We start from the raw sequence: 17,496 nt of genomic DNA, 5'->3' as shown, positions 1-17,496 counted from the left end.
AGGACAGGGCTTGCCACCCAGTGGAGGTCAGATGGACCTAAAGGCAATCAAGGAGGTAAAGGCCCAAAGCTTGCCATTCTTAAAGGGACAGTATTCTTAAGGGATATTTGCACAGCAGGGTTGAAACAAAGTGGCCCGGGACAGAGTGAGGCCAGATAATCAATGGAGAAGCCCTGCAAAGTCCTCAGTCTCTTTCACCTGCAACAAATATATAGGTTATTTTTCTATCCTGAGGCTTTGCAATAACATAATACACCACACTTTATACATATAAAGCTGTTATTTCTTGGCCAAAGCCACCAGTATAGATAAAATTCTTGTTATCATCCCAACCGAAGCTTATCTGTAATGGGCAGCCACAAGCAAAGTGGCTGAAAGAATCCAAAAGCAGGATACGTCATAGCAAGGAGAAACCTACACTGGGAACAGTTCATATTCTTTGTTTTTCAATGATATTAAGAACCTCACTATGGGAGACCAAGTTACACTGAAAACACAAAAAAATGGATTTTATTTAAATAGAAAATTATCATTAAGAATATGTCCATTGTTTGGTCACATCATTATTTTATAATCCATGAAGTCATTTGACAATGGGAACATTCTGCGGCAGAACCAGAAACAAAAAGTAATAACAGGATGTCAGTTTATACAATGCAGCCATAATAGTAGGGAGTAAGAACTCACATATTTTGTATCAATTTGAAGCAATAGTATATACTTAAACATTTGTTTTGTTTCCAGAAGTGCATGGAAAAAAGAACATTCTCATTTAAAAGAAATAGAAATTATGTTCTATAGAAACATGATGGCAGAAAAAGATCATGTGGCTCATCTACTCTGCCCATCCATCCAATTTATCTAGCCTTACAATACCCATCACTCCCTCAGAGATTCCCTGTATTTATCCCATGCTTTCTTGAATTCAGATACCATTTTTGTGTCTCCACCACCTCCACTGGGAGGGTGCAGTGTTTCACAAAGGATTTAAAATGAACATCTTGGATGGAAGTGGATTGATGAAAGCAGATGTAAGATGTGTGGACTGAAAAACCCTGCAATTTAAAACAGTAAGAAACAGTGCTTATGAGTACAATTTGTCTTTATAAAGCTTTTATGTTCTTTCTTTTAATAGAAACAGGATGCAGAACAAAAGAAAGAGCCCTAGCCATACAAGCCACAACCAATGGTTCATACTGTAGATATCTTGACAACAGAACAAGATCTTGAACAGTGGACAACCATTCTATATTCTCTATTCATAGTCCTGTGATTGCAGTACCATCATCAGTACAGTGTAGACAGCATCAATTAACACCAAATAACAAGCTGGCTTCCATGAGAGAAAAAAGGTGAAACTAGCTAAAAATAAGTCTATTGTAGTAGATAACATAAAATATGTCATGCGGATTTTATTTAATGATATTTTTGGGAGCACAAAATGGGGAAATATCTGGGTAGACCTGTGCCTTGGGTTCATGTCTCTCTTGTGGCAAAGTGACTCTACATGGGTGACTCTACATGGGTTTGTTTTTGCATACCATGACAGGAATGAACTTCACTCATAAACCAGAATATTTTAAGTATAATCTCAATCTTTCAAATTTATTGTCACACTGTGCCAAAGGGAGCTTTCTTCTGGAGCTCACAGACAGGCCAAGGCAGTACCATGCGCTCAGTGTTATGATAGTGGACCCTTGACCTGGGACGAGAGAACACCCACCTGCGATACCTTGGTGAACTTCGCCTCCGGAAGGTGGAAATCCCGAAAACAGCCAACCCCACGGTGACCTCAGCTGGACCGCAACGTAATCCGGGTTCTGTCTAGGAACAGGCAAACACACAGTCCAGATACCAGGCAGGGGTCGAGGCAGGCAGCAAGTAGAACTCAGTCCAGAAACCAGGCAAGGGTTGAGGCAGGCGGCAAGCAAAACAGCAGGGTCCAAATCCAATCCGGGGTCGAGGCTTTTCTGTACTTCTTTTTTTAAAGTAAAAAAAAAAAAAAAACTCGGCAGACCGCCGAGTTATGAAGACCAACATTGGTAAACCCAGTGTCAGTTTTCATAACCGGCCGACTGCCAGTAATGAAAACAGCCACCGATAAACTCAGTGGCCATTTTCATTACTGGCAGACAGGCAGGTTATGAAAACCGAGGCTGAGTTTACCAGCGTCGGTCTTCATAACCGGCAGCCGCGGCGGGTCGCGTTAGCAAGGAGGAGCTAAGGTCTCATAAGCGACCCTATCTCCTCCTTCCTAGCGCAACCCCCTAATTTACATATTGCAAGGCACCCCCCTTGCGGGCACCATACGTGCATTAAGAAAGTGGGCATTGAAATCTCAGCGCCCGCATCTGCGAAGATTATTGCATTGGCCCCTTAGAATTCTGCATCCCAGATGCATGATTAAGAATTAACCAGAGTTCTTTTCTCTTTAGCAGAAATGTATAATCTTTTTCTTTTTGAAAGCAATAATGTTACCCACCAGTTCTGGAAAGCCTTTTCATTAAGTATTATGGGGTGGCAGGAGGAGATTGGGGTATAAATATCTTTTCATTTTTGACAGACCCTTCACTAAGGAGAAAATGAATTGCAAACATCAACACAAGTTATGTGGAAATACTCAAAATAATGTTTTAATTCACTTCTTTATTGGATACCGTACATTATACTAGTTTCTCAAAACAATAAAGAGCACAAGAACATAAGAATGGTCAAAAAACAGATTACCATTTCACACTTATCAGCATGTCATGTCTAACTGAAACACTCAACATTTTACTTTTAAATATATATATATATTATATATATATATATATATATATATATATATATATATATATAATATATATAAGATAAAGCCCTCTGGCTCAGGTTGTAGCACTGAAGGCAAAACAGGAGAAAGCCAAAACAATACATAGGTTAAACAGTTAACAAACCTAAAACTACTGCATACATTGGAAAGATCATTGCATATAGTAATACTCCAAAAGAAAAAATGTTTCATACTACATCATGGAGCTTTAACACAGAGAATGAATCAACCTACAAAAAGACTACAAAGAACTCTCAACAAGGAAAGCATAGCATCACATAAGGAACACAGATACCACATTCCATTTCAGGTTTAGGTGCAAACCTCCCAGTTAGAATCTATAGAAAAAGATGTACAGCATATAAGGAAGGCTGAACCCAGTTCCCAAAATTGTCCATTTAATGTAAAAAAAATGAAGCCATTTCTCTATGGCTACCAAATGTCATATTTTTTCCTGAAACCACTCGCCTTTAGTTTAGGACAACTTTCAGTTTTTACTTTTGTGTCAGGACAGGTCTATCCTCAGTCCGTATGAAAGATCATCTCTTGACCTCGACCAATATTTTCTGGCCACCAGTTCAACAAAAAATACTTTGGGATTCAATGGCAAGTTCATTTGAGTAATTGGTACAATATCACCTTTAACGACCTGCCAGTTGTGAGGGGAGTTATCTGTGAGTTGCCCCAGGAATGAACAGACTAATATCGGAATCCAAGTTGAATCCAGCCTGAATTCAGGCTGATGACAGTAAGAGCAGGAAAACTGGACATCTTCCGCCTATTCCAATCACCTTTCCCTTGGGTTGCGCCCTCAGGTGCTGATAGCAGTGAAACATGGGGAATGGGGGTAGCCTCCAATACAAATATAGATACATAGAAATGACAGCAAAAAAGGATCAATGATCCATCCAGTCTGCCCAGCAAGCTTCCCTTGATAGTATTTGCCATGCAGGTTACCCCCATGTATCAGTCAGTTTTGCTTGATGTGCTTTGCTTTTGGACTTGGTAGTAGAAAACGTCCTGTGTTTTTTCCTTAAGGTCTGCACAGCAGTACTCCAGACTGTAAAAATGTCATGACTGGTGTTGGTTGTCTCTAAATCCAAATTCCTCTTTCCTTTGCACCCCCACCCCCCTCCTTCGAAGCAGAAAGCAATGTTGCAATTGCATCAAAAGCATCAAGACTTATTGGTTAATGGTAGTAATACCATGCCTTCTATTAAGGGTAGTAACTGCTGCCCTGTGCAGGTTACCCCCATGCTTATCAGTTTCCTAGATCGTAAAAGTCGGGGCTTCGTTGGTTGCTGTCTAAATCCAGTTCCCCCTTTCCCCTGCAATTGAAGCACAGAGCAATGTTGGAGTTGCATCAAAAGTATCAAGGCTTATTGGTTAAGGGTAGTAACTGCAGTACCAGCAAGTTACCCCCAGGCACGCTTATCTCATTTCCATCCTCTAGCCTTTAGAGATCCACAGTGTTTATCCCTTACCCCTTTGAATTCTTTGACTGTTTTCTTCTTCACCACCTCCTCCGGAAGGGCATTCCAGACCTCCACCACCCTCTCCATGAAGAAATATTTCCTGATTTTGGTTCAGAGTCATCCCACCTGGTGTTTCATTTTGTGAGCCCCTAGTTCTATTGTTTTCTTTCTGATGGAAAAGGTTTGAACTCCATGCATCATTGAAAACTTTTAGCTATCTGAAGATCTGTATCATATCTCCCCTGCACCTCCTCTCTTCCAGGGTATATATATTCAGATCCTTCAGCTTCCCCTCATAGGTCTTCTGATACAGACTCCATATGAGCAAGGAGTGAAGGTGGAATACCAGTGGTTGGTATTCCACCTTCATGGAGCGGAAGGATGGAGGGCTGCCATCTCCAAAAAAAAACAAAAAACAGGGGTGGGTAAGAGTATGGGGCAGGGGTGTGGCCTGCTTGTTGCAGCGGTTGCTACCCCTAATTGAGCTGGATGTTCACTTGGATGCAGATCCGGCACTGCTCTCTACATTGGTGGTGGGGTGGAGGGGAATTAGGGCTGGAGGGTACTGGAAGCCAATAGTAACAGGTGGGAGAGAGAAAAAGGAAAAAAAAAAAAAAAGATAAAGTGCGTAGCTTGCTGGGCAGACTGGATGGGCCGTTTGGTCTTCTTCTGCCGTCATTTCTATGTTTCTATATAAGTAAGGAGCTCGAAGCTTGGAACAAAGCAAAAAGCTCGAACATGTCAGGAATCCAGGAGCAGGAAGGAGATCAAACAGGAAACTGAAGGTAGAAACCAGAGATGAAGAAGCCTTCTGATTTCAGGTAACTGTTATGTTTGGTGATCCGCGGGCTGGCCCATGAACTGCCATACTCACCTCCCCAGCCAAACCTTCTCTGCTGGCTCTTGATGTGGCCAAACACCGCTGGCTCTCCACGCAACAGGATGGCACGATCTGACACAATGGGATGCCGTCAATTATTCACGTGGCAGGATGCTGCCAGCCTCATCTTGCCGTGCTCCTCCTTAGGTGTTCAAGCACCTGACCTCTCTCTATTTAAGGGGCCCGAGGCAGGAAACGTCCCATGGCATCTATTGATGATTTCACCTGACAAGCCCTTTAAAGGGCTCTTCTGACTTCCCTCTTTGCCTCAGAACCGGTCCAACTACTCCTTAGTAGTGGGTGTTGCTTCCATGCATTCCAGTCTTCAGCCATCTTGTCTTCAATCTTCGTCTACATTGTCTTTTTTCCATCCTCCATTGCCTACCTTGTTCCAGCCCTTGCCTGCCTCTGCCCTATCCATTGCTCTCCCTCTCTTTCAGTAGGATACATGGTTTTGGTCACTGCCTAGAACTCGAATACACCTGACTGCTGCCTGCCTCTGACCATTGCCTGGACCTTGGATATGCCTGACTGCCACCTGCCTCTTACTACTCCCTGGACCTCAGATATGCCTGACCACTGTCTGGATCCTGGATATGCCTAACCACCACTTACAACCCTAGCTAACTATGGACCTTCTGAACAGCCATCAGCAGAGACACCACCTAAGTCCTGTCAGCCCTGGCATCCAAAGGCTCAACCCAAGGGGAATGTGGGCTGGTGTAGGTGACAGTCCTGACCATTCTCTGCTTGTTCTGGGTCCACTTGTCAATGGTGAGAACCTACAGGGCTCTTCCCTGAAAGTAGTATCATTCTTGCCTCTGCCCAGAGTAGGTGCCTGCCTGGAGATCTGTCTGTCTGTCTGTGTGTGAGAGAAAATGGGTGCCTACCTGGGGATCTGTCTGTGTGTGTGTGTGTGTGTGTGTGTGTGTGTGTGAGGGAGAGAGAGAGAGAGAGAGAGAGAGAGAATAGCTGCCTGCCTGGGGGTTTGACTGCGCATGTGTGTGTGTGTGAGAGAGGGGGAGAGAGAGAATGAGTGCCTGCCTGGGTATGTGTGTGTGTATGTGTGTGAGAGAGAGAGATGAATGGGTGCCTGCCTGAAGGGCTGTCTATGTGTGTAAGAGAGAATGGGTGCCTATCTGGGGTCTCTGTGTGTGCATGCATGTGTGGGGGTGTGTGTATGTGAGAGAGAGAGAGAGAGTGGGAAATGGATGCCTACTTGGGGGTCTATGTATGTGAGTATGTAAGAGAGAGAGAGAGAGAGAGATGCGTGCCTGGGGGCCTGTCTGTGTGTGTGAGAGAATGGGTGCCTGCCTGGAGGGCTGTCTGTGTGTGTGAGAGAGAATGGGGATCTGTCTGTGTGTATGTGAGAGAGAATGGTGCCTGCCTGGGGGTCTGTCTGTATGTATATGTGTGAGAATTAATGAATGCCTGCCTAGGGATCTGTCTGTATGTATGTGAGAGAGAATGGGTGCCTTCCTGGAGGTCTCTATATGAGAATGAATGGGTGTCTGCCGGGGGGTCTGTGTGGATGAGAGCCTGTGTGTGTATGAGGGAATCTGGGGGAATAACAGCTTTTGTGGGGGGGGGAGGGTCTTAGAGCCTGTGCATGAGAGTGTGTGCGTTTATATGAGAGCATGTATGTATGTATGTGTATGTGACAGTGTATGTGTGAGAGAGAATGAACATGTTAGTGTGTGAGTGTGTGTGAGAGAGAAAGGATAAAATCTGTGTATCCCCCTAGTCCCCTAATCCTTGACAATCTCAAGGCGACTGGAAATCAAGAGTTCCCAGGTATGGACAGCAGTGACATTTTGTAAAATCCTTATTAGTTTTAATTATTGGGTGTTATTTGATATTTGTGTTGTTTTGAAATATTTTATTTTTGCTTGGGAAATTTTAAATGTATATGACTTCAATTAATAGAAGTTATTCTATTTGTTGGTAGTTTTAAAATATTCTTCTATTAGTATGATTTTACAATTATTATTGATGTTTTATGTTTCTTGATTATTAATGTTTTAAGAGGAAAGGTGGTTCTGTTTTTCCATTGTTACACAGAGAGTCTGGCTTCTTAGGGTTTCCATTTCAGTTTTTGTCTGCATATTGATGGTTCTAATTTGTGATCCTTTATTCTGTATTTGGTGAGGGTCTATCTGTGTTCCGCATGTGTAATTGAGGTTAAATATTCCAGTAATGTATCATTTCTATGAAGGGATCTATAGAAGCTTGGTTTGTTCTACTTTCCTAATAGGAGGTATATTGGTGTTTTAGGGCCTAGTGTAATGTTTGCACGGTCACCTTTTCATAGGGTTATAACTGTTAGAGTGCTGGAAGTTAGTGCTGTTTTGGAGGTTTATTATATTGCAATTGTAATTTAGTTTGCTCATGGCATTCTGAAGACCAAGCCTACATCCAACAAGAATCACAATAGTCCTAATACCATATGTATTTCAAGGGTCTTTTTGGTTTTTATACAAGGTTTTCTGGTTGACACTATATCTGTGCATGTAAATATAATATACATGCTATTGTGATATTTTTACTTAAAAGACTGTATTTTGAGTGTGTTGTTTCATGTAAAATCTTTTATTATAAATGCATAATTTGAAATTGTGTGTGGAGAGGGCCATGGTAGAGGGAATGCTTGGCACAAAGCTGAAAGATTCACTTAGGGAGCCCAATACCCTTGCACTGAGCCTGATTAGTAAAAGAATACAAATTAAATGTTTAAAAAAAAAACAAAAAAACCCAGAATGAGGAGGGGTCAGCCCAGTAATTGTTTGTACAGGGCTGCAGAAAAGTTAACTCTGGCTGTACATGGCCGTGCCATGTGGTGATGCATTGGCCGGGTTCCCATCCCTCCCTAGTGAAGAGACCTCATGTGGTGGTATCATGTGGTAATGTGCTGGTGGTTGATAAGGGGGAGAGAAAGAGGGGGGCCCACAGGGGAGACAACACTGAACGCTTTGTGAAAGGAAATTGCGAAGTATACGATTTTAATAAATAAATAAATAAAGTGTCGTCCCCCCGGTGCCAAAGACCCTCACTATGCCTCTGCACCCAAGATCCTACCTCCATCTACCCATCAGCAAAAAATAACCTCCTATTAGCTCCCAAAACCTCCACGTATAGTGCCTAGATCCTCCAAAAAACTCATCCTCAGGGCTTCAGCTGAGCTGGCAGAGGACTTGCTGTTCAAACCTGCTGGTTTGGCATCTGGAAAAGCTAAGAGAAGCTGGGAAAGTAGTCAGGAATGTAAAACTTCAAATGGATGAAATAATAGCAAGACTGTTTTTTAATATGTTAGTGATAGAAGGAAGTGCAAAAGAGACATTGTGAGACTCAGAGATAAAGAAGAGGAATATGTAGAGGCTGATGAGGAAAACGTGAAATTGCTTAACAAATATGTCTGTTCAGGGTTCATTGTTGAAGGGCCAGGAACAGGTCCACATAAAACAACACAAATAAGATTGGAAGTGAGATAAACCTCAATCAATTTTCAGAAAAATGTGTTTAGGAGGAGCTAATTAAACTTAAAGTAGATAAAGTGATAAGGCCAGATGGTATACAAATAGAGGTTTTAAGGGAACTTAGAGAAGTCCTGGCACTTCTGCTGGCTGATCTTTTCAATGCTTCTTTAGAGTCAGGAGTCGTTCCAGAGGACTGGAAATGGGTGGATGTGATTACTATTCATAAAAATGGAAGTAAGGAGGTGGCTGGGAACTACAGGCTGGTTAGTCTAATCTCTGTAGTGAGCAAATTAATGGAATTGCTGTTAAAACAGAGGATAGTGAAATTTCTGGCATCCAATGGATTGTAAGATCTAAGGCAGCATGGTTTTAGCAGAGGTCTATCTTGTTAGACGAATCTGATCAATTTCTTTGATGGGATGACCAGAGAGTTGGATCAAGAGATAGAGCTAGATTTGGTGTTCTTGGGTTTAGTAAGGTCTTTGACGCAGTTCGGCATAAGCTACTTATAAATAAATTGAGCGCCCTTGGCTTGGGACCTAGAGTGACTGACTGGGTAAGAAACTGGCTGAGTGGGAGGCGAGAAAAGATAGTGGTAAATGGAGTTTACTCTGAGGAGGGAGATGTTACTAGCGGTATGTTTCAGGATCCTTGGAAGAGTTCTTTTCAACATTTTTGTGAGCAACACGGCAGAAGGATTGTTGGGAAAAGTTTGTCTTTTTGCAGAGGATACCAAAATCTGCAACAAGGTAGACAGCCGGGCCAATGTGGAAAACATGAAGAGGTATCCAGATAAGCTCAAGGAATGGTCTAGGGTCTGACAGCCGAGATCTAATGCTAAAAAACGCAGTCTAATGCATTTAAGCTGCAAAAACCCAAGGGAGACACACTATTGAAGGTGAAATTCTAGGCACGACAGTAGAGCAGGATCTGGGGGTCATCATATCTGATGATCTTAAAGTGGCCAAACAGGTGGATAAAGTGACAGCAAAAAGCTGGAAGATACTTGGCTGCATAAGGAGAGGAATGGTCAGCAGAAAAAAAAGAAGGTAATATTGCCCCTGTATAGGTTCCTGGTGAGACCTCACATGGAATACTGTGTACAATTCTGAAGACCGCACCTTCAAAAGGATATAAACCTGTTGGAGTCAGTCCAGACAGTGGCTACTAAAATGCTCAGTGATCTTTATTCTAAAGATGTGGACAGGTAACAAACAGCAGTTTACAAGAAATACAATAATGAAACAATTATTGCATTAAAAATAAAACAGTACATGTAAAATAGCATAATTTTAAGACAGAATCTACATTCTAATGACTGCAACTAATAAAAGATTTCCCTGTCTAATATTTTGGCCCTCAAGGGGTAAGATTAAACTAATCAATGAATTAAAATAGTATGGTCATAAAATCCCAGCCCCAGCCAGATGATAACATTCCATTATCTTTTATAAACAGGGGAGCCCTAAAATATTCAGGAAAAAAATATGATCAATTAATTCAGTAGCAGCTATGTGTACTCTAGCCTAAGGCTTAAATAAACTGTATTATTTGATCAATTAACTCATTAGAGCTGTGTTTACTCAAGTCTTCGGCTTGAAGAAATTGGATTAATTGAAGCCAGCTGCAATTCATACTTGCTGCTGTATTAACTGTACTCAATTTATGCTCAATTCAGTGAACTCAGCTGAACCCATGGCCATTTTTTTCAATGAAAACAAGAAAAAGAAGTATATGGGTGAGGGGGTTATCTGGTTGGCAGCTAAAGTGGGGGGAATGAGGGGGATGAGTGAATGGGGTTGGGGCTAAAGGGAATATGTTAGTGAGAGGGGGCTTAGAGGCCTGGGGTTGAGTAAGGGGCCTGGGGCCAGAGAATCCCAGGAATCTCAGGCAGAGGCTTTCTTGTCCAAGTGGGGATATTGGTTCTAATACTTTAAGGCCTGGAAACCTTTTTACCAGGACACCCAAGCCTAGAAGTCCTGGAAAAACACACCCAGGTCTGGTTCTTAGGTTAATAGGCCCTGGAACAACATTCTCTAACAGGCCTAGGGAGTTTGGTTTTAGAGCATCCAGGCCTAGATGTTCTGGTTACAGGGTTCCCAAGCAAGGGAGCTCTACATCCAACACCTTCAGCCCTGTGATCCCTGTAATCAAGACAATCAGGCCTAAGAGCACTGGAACCAACACCCACAGCTTCTAAATGTTAATGGGAGTCAATGGGCAGAACAGGAAGAAAGTGCGCCTGTTATGGTTCTGCCTGCTGCGCAGCCTCCCCTCCACCAGATGTCCACAGTGAGCACTGTTCACAGCTGTGCAAGTTAACTCTTCACTGATCACCTGATGCCTCAGCCCCAGGCCTAATTAACCCAGCCTGTCCAGTCCCTCAGTGCCTCTTCATGGAGTCACCATGGCTCCTTTACTTGGTCAGCTTTGTCTTGCTATTTTATTTTGCCTTGCGGCCTACCTAAGCCTTCTGCTTTGCCTTGTGGCCTACCTGGGGCTCCTGCCTTGCTCTGTGGCCTATCTTGGTTTTCTGCCTTGTTCTTAGTCTACCTTGGCTTCCTGACTTGCTCTGGGGCCTTCTAGGCTCTCCTGCATGGTCCAGTGGCCTTCTGGGCCTATCTGTCCTACCTTGCAGCCTTCGGGTCTACTAGGGTTACCTTGCCCTGTCTCGTACCCTGTTGGGCTTTCTGGTTTACTGTTGCATGTCCTAGTCCTCACCTTGTCTAGTCCTTGTCCAGTCCTGCCCTTATCTAGTCTAGTTCTTGTCCTGCCCAGTCCTGTTCAGTCCCTTGTTTGTTTCCCAGGCCTTGCCCTTGTCCTCATTTCAAACCCTGCCCTTATTCAGCCCCTGCCTGTCCTCAATGCCAGACTTGTATTCAGCCCTGCTTGTATCCAGCCCCTGCCTGTCCTCTGTACCAGCCTTACCATCAGTGCTTGAATCCAGCTCCCAAGCCAATACCTGGATAGAGCTCCCAGCCAGTGATTGACTCCAGCTCCCAGCCTATACAATTTCCAGTCTGTGCCTGCTCCAGTCATAATGTTCTACAGAAGACAAGTCCTACTGGGGCCCAGAACGCAAGAGCTCAACCTGGGGGGAGGCGGCTGGTTAGTTAGAACACCAGATCCAGTCCTGCCCTGTAGTCCTGTGCTACTTCTGTGGGGATGCTCCCTGATTCCAGCCTGCCAGACCATGACAGTGGGCACCATCCTGGACTCAAGAGCTCCTGACCTGGGACCTTGAGAACTGAAAGCTCTTGAGCCAAGACTCTCGGCCCCAAGAGCCCCTGACTTGGGAACTTCAGACACAAACGTCACAAACCTGGGACCATGGGACCTGAAAGGAAACTGAAATCTGCTGCTTATAGATTCCCATTATAGCAAGAAGTACTTCAAACTTTATCTTCACTTCTGAACATAAAGGTATATTTTAAGTGTGAAAAAATCAGTGTTAAGTTTAATGCAATTTTCTGCATTTGAACATAAGAACCTGGCTCTTCAAACAAGCTTATCCCAAACACTTCCCACCTCATTCTCAGATTACGTTTTTAGCCCAACCCATTATATTCCTATTCCTCCTTCATGCCCTCCCCTTTGTTCATGCCTGTTCCATTGCTTTTTGCAACCTCACAATTGGTTTCACCTCTCCCTATGTTATCATATAGCCATGTTCTCATATAGTTATTTTATTGCGTTTACCCTATCTCCTGAATTTCCTCAATCTCTTTAACTCCTTTGTTACCACTGATCCAGTTTCATGTAACTCTTTTTCCAGTTAACAATGTTCTATGTAAACCAGCATGATGTATATACGAATGTCGGTAGATAAAAACCTTAAACAAACAAATAAATAAATAAGAACATATAATATCCCATACTGGATCAGACCAAGGGTCCATCAAGCCCAGTATCCTGTTTCCAACAGTGGCCAATCCAAGTGACAAGTACCTGACAAATACCCAAACAATAAATAGATCCAATGCTACTAATGCAGGCAACAAGCATTGGCTACTCCTTATTGATTAATAGCAGTTTATGGACTTCTCCTCCAGGAACTTATCCAAAACGTTTTTAAACCCAGCTACAATAACTGCCTTAACCACATTTTCTGGCAATGATTTCCAGAGCTTAATTGTGCATGGAGTGAAAAAGAATTTTCTTCAATTTGTTTTAAAAGTGCTACTTGTTAACTTCATGCAGTCCTTGAAATTAGCACTAGCTAATTTCAGTCAGGCCACTACAGAACGGTGCGCTTGGCCGAGCACACCAGTAGCCCCCATTTGGACGCACATTTTTGACACGCTATTATTACCCCTTATACAGTAAGGAGTAATAGCGCGTGGAAAACACGTGGCCAAACCCCCGAAACTAATAGCGCTCATCATATGCAAATGCATGTTGATGAGCCTATTAGGGATTCACCCACAATACAGAAAGCAAAATGTGCAGCCAAGGCAGGAGTTAATTTCAGATGGCACCGGGCAAGTGTACAGAAAAGCAGAAAAAACTGCTTTTCTGTACACCCTCCGACTTAATATCATAGCGATATTAAGTCGGAGGCCCCAAAAATAAAAAAAATAAAAATCTTATTAAAAATATATATATATATGCCTGCGGCCCGTGGGTTGGAAAACGGATGGTCAGTTTTTCCGGCGTCCGTGTTCTGAACCTGTGACTGTCAGTGGGTTCGACAAACCGGTTGCTGGTTAAAATTAAGCATCAGCTGTCAAACCAGCTCACAGCTGCCGCTTCCGCCAATAAGGAGGTGCTAGGGATGCGCTAGTGTCCCTATCACCTCTTTATTAGCGCGGGCCCTAATTTAAATACTGAATTGCGCGCCCAGGAGAGGTGCCTGGGCACGCATTGGGAGAGCAGGCACTCACCTCAGAGTGTTAGTATTTTGCTTGCATGGAACAGCTGCCCTATGAGGTAAGGTTAAGGAAGTTAGGGCTGTTAAGCCTGGAGAAGAGACGACTGAGGGGGATATGATTAAGGTCTACAAAATCATGAAAGGACTTGAAAAAGTTAATATAAATCGGTTATTTACTCTCTCAGATAATAGAAGGACTAGGGAGCACTCCATGAAGTTAGCAAGTAGCTCATTTAAAACAAATCAAAGAAAATTATTTTTCACTCAGCACATAGTTAAGCTCTGGAATTCATTGCCAGAAGATGTGGTTACAGAAGTTAGTATAACTAGATTTTAAAAAGTTTTGGATAAATTCATAGAGGAAAAATCCATAAACTGCTATTAATTAATAAGCAATAGTAGCTTGAGATTTATTTAATGTTTGGGTACTTGCCAGGTACTTGTGACTTGGATTGGCCACTGTTGGAAACAGGATACTGGGCTTGATGGACCCTTGGTCTAACCCGGTATGGAAATTCTTACGTTCTTATGTTCTTAAAAGTGCTTTAAACATAGTGCTGTGTTTTTATCATCATTTTAGTGAATTTTTGTGTGCTAAAATCTTTATTAAATTAATAATTATTTACCACACAAAAAGTATATTAATATGGTAGTAAAATAGTGCAATAAGCTGTAAAATAGTGCAATAAGCTCAGTGCATTTTATTACATTGAGCCCTAAATCACTACGCAATGGCTATGTCTATTGGCCAGACTCAAGATGGATATGTACCAGATCTGTCCAAGGACTATCACTGCAATGAGAGAGCTGGATAGGACCCTGATCCTTTGAGTCAATAAACAAGCCATGATTTGATTTAAAAGGCTGCAGTTTTATTTACAACATAAGCAAATATTTTCATACCTGAGCCAAGCATCTGTCAGAGCTTTTTGACTGTCTACCATGGGAAAGCTTGACAATCTAAAATGGCCGACTGAGGTAATAGCTAGAACAAATCCTTGTACACTTTGGTTCCTCGCCATCCTTATAAACTAAGACAGCCCCTTCCAGAATGGGTGCAAATGCCTTGTGCCCTGCAGCTATCAGAGGCAAACGCAGTGCAGATCAGGATCATCCATTTTCTGTCCCGATGTGGCATTACCTGAAACAGAAACTAGGATAGCCCTCCTCTGGTATCGCTAATCCAGCTTTTGCCTTGCTGCTTGCAGAGTCACATTGAGTGTGGCCCCAGACTTCCCACCTGCCAGCTTTACATAGTACTGCCTTAACCATAATTTAAGATGGCCTCCTCCATCATTGCTGCAACCAGCTGAGTTCTTGCAACTTCCAGAATCACACTGGACCACTGCTCCAGACTATTCACCTACTGACCCAATATGACACCATCTCAAACACAAACTAGGATGATTCATTCAGCATGGCTTCACCTACTCATGCATCATGGCTTCCTGAGTCACACTGGTACTGCACCAGGCCATCTGCCTGCCAACCCAATGCCTCAACCACAAACAGTGTGACCTGTGAGAGGGTTCTCCATTACTCATGAGAGAGAGACTGTTTCCCCCACAGCCTCTCATGGGGTAAGGTGCAGTGCATTGCAGTTCTAGCTTTCAATACATCCCATATCTCAGGTTCTCTTCCCTTGCTACAACAAAATACAGCTGAATAACAGTGTTGAGAGGACAACCATTTCTGATTAGTGCAACAAGGATTACAAAGAAGATTATTGTAACAAGAATTACAAACTACATTATTATGACAAGAACTACGGAGGATTGTTGTGACAAAATTACAAAGTGAATTAATGTGAACAACATTACAAAGTACATCATGGCAACATATATTGCAAAGCAAATTATAGAGATTATAGGTACCTCATGTGATGGGGACTACTGGTGTCACATGATAGGGGCAAAGGGCGGCCAATGCCATTTTTCAAAATGGCAGCTGTCTGGTTTGAGAGTAGAGGGGGTCGGTTCTGGGCACTCCAGGAGAGAGGGGGTGCCAGCATGGCCATTTGGCTAGGGCCTAGACTGTTCAAGGGGCCTACTTTTGTTGGGCAAAATTTTTAAAAAAGCTAAATATATCTATTTCTAACATGTATAAATAAATATTTCAATTGTAATTGTAAAAGGGAGAGAGAGAGAAGCAGCCTCCAGAGCATATTACAATTTGGATCCATGCATTGGATCCAGGTTCAGATTTAGGCATAGGCAAGATAGGCAACTGCCTCCAGAGCCAAATTTTGATAGGCATATCATTGCCTGCTGCTATGGCCTCTCTCCGGGCCTGTCACCCAGTAACAGTGTCCTAATTCTGCGGTGGCAGCAGCAGCAGCAACTTAATAAAAGAAATTCAGGGAGGGGGCTTGCAGTCGCTGACTCATGCTCAAGACCTTGCCCCCCTCCTCCCACAAAGGCTTCCTGTTACTACGGAAAGCAATGCCTGGGGCAGGGTCTTGCACATGTGGTAGGTGGCTACAAGCCCTGCATTGAATTTCTTTTTTTTTTTTTTTTAAATTGCAGCCACTGCCACCATGGGATCAGGATGCTGCTGCTTTAGCTATGCAGCTAAAAGATAACCCACCTCCATCTCGGGGGGGGGGGGGGGGATGTGCTTATGGGTTCCTGAAATGCAAATCTAGTCCTGAGTAGATACATGGGCCTTTTAAAAAAATTGCTTAAATTAACCCACATTCCTAAACTGCTTTTTTAATGTAACAAAATACAGCTACTTAACATCAAACCAAGTAAATATACGCAGCAAAAAGGTCAGCTCTGTTTTCAACAGTAGAAGCACCAGAAGCAATGTGAAAACATAGCTGTATTACAGATTCCTGAACGTTTCTTTTTTCTCCTTTTTTTCTTGCCTTTCCCGTGGATAAGCTACTCAGATGAGCAAAGGCTAAACTTCACCCATTCCTAAACACCCTTTTCATAATACAACAAAATATCTTAAATTAACCTCTGTGTGTGTACAAATGCTTAGAGTCTGGGCTGAAACCCCCCAGCTTTTCAGGCACAAATGGCAGAGGCATATTTGGATATCATGGCTGTCACAGAGACGTGGCGCAATGAGAATCTTGACTGGGTCAAAGCCGTACTAAATTATAATCTGTTCAGGGCAGGCATAAAATGGGGAAAAACCACAAAACTAACATAGCATTAATGCAACTGAAATGCAAAAGAATCTGGGGAAAGAAGAAAGCACTGTGGGTCATATTAGAGAGGGGACGTGGCACTTCTGTTTATACCAGGGTGATCTACAGAGCAGACCTCCAGCACAGGCAGACAAGGTAGACAGAGATTTAGTCAAAGCTATCCCTATGGTTGCAACGAAGGGGGCTTTGTTGCTGCCAGTTATTAGTTCGAGCATCCTCACTGCAGGAATAGTTAGAAGCAAAGGAATCCTAGAGTCCCTTCAAGGGAGGGCTTTTCAGGGAAATTGCAGCAGAACTCACAGGGGAAGGGGCAATACAAGACCTGATAATTAGAAATGGGGAAAGTATTTCTACTGTCCCAGTAGGTGGTCAGCTGAGGTCCAGTGATCATTAAGTAGTGCAGTTTAGTACAAGAACAAAGGCAGCGAGGAGCCATACAAAGGTCAGGAATCCTGAATTTGGGGAGCACCAACTTTGCTAAGACAGGGATGTAGCTGAGGGAGGTACTGCCTGGTGGGAAGATCTAAGTGAAGCAGAACAGTGGGCTAAACTAAAACGAGCCATTAGAACAGCAACAAATGTTCATGATAGGAAAGTAACAGAAAAATAAGACCAGCACTGCACAAGGCAATCATTGCTCAATGCAAGGATTGAAAAATGAATAACACAAGCCATAGAGATATAGCAGGAAAAGGGATCTTTCCTATGAAAGAGGTTAATGTATATTATGTACACTAGTCTTCTATACTAGCCCAAATATCTTGTAAATGATTTGGCATATACAGTAATCACCTATCAGTTCATAAATGTGCTTCCTTGTTCATAA

The 17,496-nt window shown here is 42.8% G+C and overlaps 1 protein-coding gene across 1 annotated transcript in view; it reads right to left on the bottom strand.

Moving 5' to 3' along the window:
* TMEM156 (transmembrane protein 156) overlaps positions 1 to 17,496 on the bottom strand; it is a 71,533-nt gene that overhangs the window by 53,428 nt on the left and 609 nt on the right. The gene's annotated exons all lie outside the window — the stretch shown is intronic.

Source organism: Rhinatrema bivittatum, chromosome 1, assembly GCF_901001135.1.
Source record: "Rhinatrema bivittatum chromosome 1, aRhiBiv1.1, whole genome shotgun sequence".
Lineage (NCBI taxonomy): Eukaryota > Metazoa > Chordata > Amphibia > Gymnophiona > Rhinatrematidae > Rhinatrema > Rhinatrema bivittatum.
The sequence above is the reverse complement of the archived record's forward strand: the minus strand, read 5'-3'. Positions and strand labels throughout refer to the sequence as shown.